Source organism: Gouania willdenowi, chromosome 18 (genome assembly GCF_900634775.1).
Source record: "Gouania willdenowi chromosome 18, fGouWil2.1, whole genome shotgun sequence".
NCBI lineage: Eukaryota > Metazoa > Chordata > Actinopteri > Blenniiformes > Gobiesocidae > Gouania > Gouania willdenowi.
Genome location: NC_041061.1, coordinates 18,104,179 through 18,110,647, shown reverse-complemented (window position 1 = coordinate 18,110,647; position 6,469 = coordinate 18,104,179). Strand labels below are relative to the sequence as shown.

Sequence of the window (6,469 nt, the reverse complement as noted above, 5' to 3'; positions counted from 1 at the left end):
TTGAGTTATTTCATATAAGAATCCAGTCTCTAATAAAACTATTTATTTTAATATTGGAAATTATTTTTAAGTTGCTCAATGGTGTGGTTTCCCATGTCATGTGTAGTTGACTATGGAAGAGGATTAGGGCCAATTTTGATGGAGAAAATAATTTTGCGTAAATCAAAAATAAAGTGGAAATGTCGAGATTAAAGGTGAAATTTTGAGAATGAAGTCGAAATTTCGACAATAACCTCAAAATGCAACATCGTGATAAAAGTTGAATGTTTGCTATTAATGTCAAATCTGCGGAAGCTGACATGGGCCAATTCACCATATACAACAACAGTCTCCATCAAAACTGTCATTAATCTGTTTCTGTAGCTCCACAAGAGCCATAGACTGGTTTTTCCTTCTGAACAGATTGAGTTTTTAGCAACATCTCTTCAAAATTCTTAGAGATTACAACATTGTTTATGAGCTAAAAGAGAAATAATCTCTTTGTTATTAAACCCAACTTTGAAGTATAGATTAAGACATTCATCGATGCACTGCATTTTGTAGACGGCCACGATCTGCTGTTTGTTGCCATATGGTGAATTGGCGCTCGTCAGCTTCCGTAGATTTGACTTCATTTGCAGACCTTCGACTTTTATCACAATATTGTATTTTGAGTTCATTTTTGAAATTTCGACTTTAATCTCAACATTTGTACTTTATTCGTGATATTCCCAAAATTATTTTCTCCAGCAAAATGGGTCCTGATACTCTTCCGTAGTTTACAGTCACTGATAGGTGGTACTAATATCTGAATTATGAAATTGTGATTAAATCTTTTCTCAAGCCAAAATTCTCCCAAAAAAGAAAGGAAGTTTCAGAAATTTTGGAAATCTCTCAAAAACATGTTTAAATCTTGTTTAGAAATGTCTTTGTTTTGTCCCATTGACCCAAAAAACTATAATTTGACATTTTTATTGACAAAAAATAGTCAGTAATTTTAATTGTAACAAATTATATGTACTGGTGTGGAGACATCAATATAGTATTTTGAAATCAATTACTGATGCTGTTTATTTCTCGTAAGTCAATGTTTCCTAATCTTTTCACAGTCCCGTATTCCTTCAGACATCCCCCTACTCCTGAACACTTAAAAAGCATAATAATGTCAGATACATTGTATCCCCAGAGTGAAATTTGTCTCTGAATTTTACCTATTCTGTAGTGGAATAATATATAATAAAATAATACATTATGAAATACAACTTTAATGAGAATCGTGAGGTTGAGAGGATGCATATCACTCTGCAATGTTTGGCTGAATTTGAGAGAATCTGAGTCTTAAATTGTTCTCACGCTAAGTTTTTTTTTTCACTTTTTTGTTTTCATGTTTGTCAAAGCTGAAAATCCACTTTCACACAAGTGGCAAAGGTCATCAAAGTCTTGATAGCACATTTGGCTACGCGCTAAACAATGTAGCTTTCATCATATTTGCACTTTTTTTGATGAGATTGGTCTCTGTCACCACGAAAGGCTAGTCTTTTCTTGGCCAATGTGTAATTTGTGGCAATGCATGGAGGCTCCTGACTGCTGGTCTAATTATATTCCGGTTTTCAATTTTTATTTTTCATTCATATACCCGCTATTACAATTTGCATACCCCTGGGGGTACCCGTATCCCACCTTGGAAACCTATGGTGTAAATAAATGCTCAGGGAGAACATGCAAACTCCACCATGCAGCGCAGGGCTTGAACCCACAATCCATCCATTGTGTTGACGAGCACCCTGAAGCTTTTTTATTGATTCTTTTATTACCATTTAGAAACAGCTGGAGGTTTGCCATGTCGTTAGGTTCAGGTATTTTATGAGACAAAGGAAAAACTAACTTGCTGATTAAAATGATAAAAACAATACTGGTACGAAATCTGTCAAAAAGTCATGGATAGCGAGCCTGGAAACCATTGTTCCTGCTGAGCCACATGTTAGCCTGCCTTTGTGCTTAAAGCTTTACAACCAGCTTCCCACATCTGTGTGATTATTCACATCTGTTTGTAAAACAAACACACTCACACGACGAGTGTCTTTATAATTCCGCTTGACGCTTGTCTGAAGTCCTCTGAGTCCCTTTCGGTTTTTAAAGCGAATCGAGTTGTCTGTATGTTGTTTTTTTTTTTTTTTAAATCCCATTCCCGTTGGGCTTACATCACTCTAATGAAGAAAGAGAAATCGAGGTAGAGAGTGAACACAGAGGCTCCTTCTGCTCTCCAATCCCATCTGTTTGACACCGAGAGAGGGAGGGGAAGGATGGATGGATGGAGGGAGGGTTGGAGGAGAGAGAGAGGGAGAGAGAGGGGTGGCAGACGAATGAGAACGAGGCCAGATCAGGCTGAGGGGGAGGTGCTGTTTAGAGAAAGGCAGGCTGGGGGGTTGGGCTCTGTGTGTGTGAGAGAGAGAAAGCAGTGAGTGAATGTGTGTTATATGTCTGTGTGTTTGTGCATGCGTGTCTGTGTGTGTGTGTGTATGTGCTTGCTCTGTTCCTTTCCTTTCTTTGTTTGACTACTGAGTGAGTGGGGAAAAAAGGAGACAGAATATAGAGGGAGAAAGATAGAAAGACGAGCTTCAACCGGTCACTTATTTTATAGAGAGAAAGGAAAGAAAAGCTGAGGATTCTCTATATCCATCCTGAGATACCTATATCTTTCTATTCTTTGTTCTATTTGCAAAAATACAGAGTTCCACAAAGCTGCACGCTTTTGACAACAGTGTCAAATTCAGGAGCGAGTGTGTGTTTTGTGTGCTGGGCTCAGTGTGCGTGTGTGTGTGCTGAGGAGGTGGGGGCAGGCAGCCTGTGCTGTTTAAAGGGAAAATACAAGGCACACACAAAGCTGGGAGCAGGCAAGGCAGAGAAGGGAAGGCAGTGGGAATCTGCTGATCTGGCTCACGCTCCAACCAACAAGCCTCCTCTGTGGGATTTTTTTTACTCCATCAGCCGCTGGCCTCCTGGGTGCCCGACCACGGTAAGAAAGAGGACCTCCATGGACCTCCACATCCACATCCTGCTCAGCTGTCGGTGTCGTAGTCGAGCTCAGGAGACAAAAGCAAAAAAAGGGTGAAAGTTGCTGTATGTGTGCGTGGAAGAAGCTAAGAGTAAAAGGCGTGAGGAATGCAGCACAAAGGGAGCTTGTGTGCTCCAGCTGGGGCTGTGTGTGTGTGTGTGTGTGTGTGTTTGTGGACAGGCTTTTAGATGTTTAGGTCTGAGGCAAGCTAAACTTTTGCATGCAAAGGATGCCCCAAAAACAAACCAGCAGTGTTTGTTTTATGTAGTGAGGGAGACTGGAGGTTTTTTTCCCCCAATGTAACAACATGTGAACAGAAATGTTTTGCATCAGAGGAAATGTTAAGAAATGATGTTAAGATTGTGTTAAAAGTCTCCGTTTGTGGTTTGAAAGCACTGGCTTGTGTCAAAATGTTAACTATTTCTCTCTATTTCATTCTCCTGATGAGAAATTTCAAAATATCAGTTTAACCAAGTGGTTGTTTGATTTTTACTCTCTTTAAAAATCAATTGTCCTTTTACCCACACACTTAAATGTTCACAAATTGTGAGTGCGTGTCTGAAGATGAGTTGTGGTCTGCTTCCCAGCTTGTCCACTGGTGTCCCCTTTTATAAATGTCTCTGTGTTTCACTGACATAATAAAGAGCTCATATATGAGCTGGCTTTGTGTGTGTAAGTGTGCGTGTGTGTGCACGTGCACGCACCTCCCCTTGTGAGTGTGTGAGAAAGTCAACACTTGTGCCGGCGTCTGCCTGAAGCTAATTTTTGGTGTGTGCGTGTGTGTGTGCGCGTGTGCGTGCGCTAATTAAAGTCCATGCCCCCTCTTTTCAAATGTTCCCAGGATAAAAGACAAACTAGGAAGATGTCTCACGTGTACTACTGTAAACTGATCCCTACTGTACTCTCACACACACACTCACACAATAGCAGCCAGCCTTGCACATGCGCACACAAAAACTCCCAGTCAGTGTTATTTCTTCTTTTTTTTTCTTTCTTTAGTTACATTAATTAGTTCGCTCCGGAATTGGAACATCTTCAACACTTTGATATTTCCTCCCCTACCATCCGCTTCTTTCTTCTGTTCTTAAAAAAAAAAAGTATTCCTTTTCCACTTCCTGTCCAGCTACGATTATCCAATCGCTACATGCCAGGCACGGTTCAGCCGGGGTCGCCTGCAGAGGACTGGAATACATCATAGTGACGCGCTCTCAGTCAAACATAGCCTCGCCCAGTTAGGAAATACTGTATGCAACTGGGAGCGAGCACTAATACCGCCTTAATCTGAGCACACTTGTGTTGTTGGTTCCCATACAACAGTGTTATTGTGACCAACAGGGCTTATACAAAGCAGTGCCTTGAACTAATATTTTGGTTTCATGTAAGATAATGCAAAAATAAATACCCAATAAATGTACCAGAATATGGAATTCTTATTTTTTTCAGAAAAAAAGATTACTGTAGAAATGACCCATTGTGAATAATAGCAGCTGCTAATGGGAATTCTACTTTAGAAACCTCACGAAAGAACTGAAAAAACTGAGAGAGTGAAATTTAATCCAAGTTTTGAATTATCCGCTCCGGGTATTCAGGCGTTTTGTACATCATGTTGTTTTGTGTAATGCAACATTATACATTATACAGTAGGGATGGGCGACATTATTGGCCCATTGATGTTACCGGCCGATATTAGGCATAACATTTAATTTTGGTTGACATCTGTACTGGTTTTTCCGCCGATATTAAAAAAGCAGTATGTGCTATGATTTGAAAACATCTTAAACACAGATGTGGCACTTTTTCAATTACTGTAAGTTGAATAAACATTCATATTTGTACCAATGTTTATTCGTTGTATACATTAGTAGTTTTATTTCCATAGAAATAGATATTTTGTGACCTAATATTAGGTTGGGAGGGAAGGGTTCTATGTGCAGTATCTATTGGTTAATATCGGAAATTTTCTGGCATATCAGATATCAACAAATACCTAATATTGACCATCCCTATTATACAGTCCACACAAAAGCTGTTGTTTTGCCCTTCATGGTATTTGCTGTCATAGCACATATTTTTCTATCAAACAAACAAAATAGTCTTGTGTTGCATATTTTCTTATCTACATGATAGCATGTTGCTACATTGGCCTACTTTTACAATCCTAATCCCCGCTCTCTGTATGGCACAGTGACAAATGCACACACTGATATATGCACACCATTCTACTTGCTCCCAAAGTGGTGAAACACTGCCAAAAAAATTCATGTCTTTTTGAATTAACGACATAATAGGAAAGATACTGTTTACACAGTTCCATTGCAAACTAAAATACCAGTGTGCTGCATGCTAAATCATTGCTATGGCTAATTCATGATGATGGAGTCACTCATAAAAGCTATCACTAATCTATCATATCTAACTGTCGTAACACAATGTATTATTTAGAGTGATGGAAAGCATTGTGTTCGATGAAGTAACTAAACGTTTTGGAAGATTTTATCTATCGCACTACTGAAAAAATGATACTGTCACTGGTCACAACTGTATTAGCATCGTGTTAGCAGAATTAGCAGTTATTAAGTGGCTAAGCGATAGCTTCGCTTTCAAATTAATTCAGTTAGTGGTTATATTAATGATAATGATAATACTGTTCTATTTGTATTGTAGATGGGATGTGCCCACATTTTAAATAAGAAATGCTTTGATTTGCTTTGAAAAAGAATTAGCATCGATTAAGCTAACCAATTTTAACTTTGACTGTATATTTTTTAGTTTTTGCTATGGTCTTTTTACTAAAATACAACTTAGTTTTAGTTTAAAATTAGTAAATGACATTAAGATTTTAGTCAACCAAATCTGTTACAGACATAGAGAGTTTATGCTTTAAAAGAATAAAAAATAAAATCAATTGCCATTGATCAACCTGTAATGGAATGATCTTAATGCTTGTAAATACACGCAGATTTGATGTAATAAATGCCAAAGACCATATGAGCCATCATACTTTTGCAAACACAACCATCTCTCTTCCTATTGGATAACTTACCAGCTTGTCCCGCCTTCCTCGCAAAAAAAAGTGTTTTTGATTGGATAACTTCCAAAAAAAAGGAAACTTAGATCTGATTTTATTTCGTCCCATGTTTTTGTTTGTTGACAAAAAATCTAAATGTATTTTGATATAGTTTTTGGTCAAATGTATTATTTTAGTCATTATCATTATTGTTACTTTAAAAAATATAGTAGACGATGAGGAAAATGAACACCGATACTAATGCTATCCAGTAGAAACAAGGTGTTACAAAGGCTAGGAATGAAGTGGTTTGAGTGCTTTGTCGAATTAGATAAGGAGTAAATTGTTAATATTGTTCTATTATGTTGTAAAAAAAAGTTAAAAAGTTAATGGTGGTGATATAGATACAAAATTAGCTAATAATTGAT

At 37.8% G+C, this 6,469-nt stretch overlaps 1 protein-coding gene across 1 annotated transcript in view; it reads left to right on the top strand.

Moving 5' to 3' along the window:
* Positions 1-2,416: 2,416 nt before the first annotated feature.
* Positions 2,417-6,469, top strand: part of kdm6ba (lysine (K)-specific demethylase 6B, a) — a 74,680-nt gene continuing 70,627 nt past the window's right edge. Inside the window, exon 1 of the mRNA XM_028475274.1 lies at positions 2,417-2,995. The gene's annotated coding sequence lies outside the window, so the exon portion shown is untranslated. The remainder of the gene's footprint in view (positions 2,996-6,469) is intronic.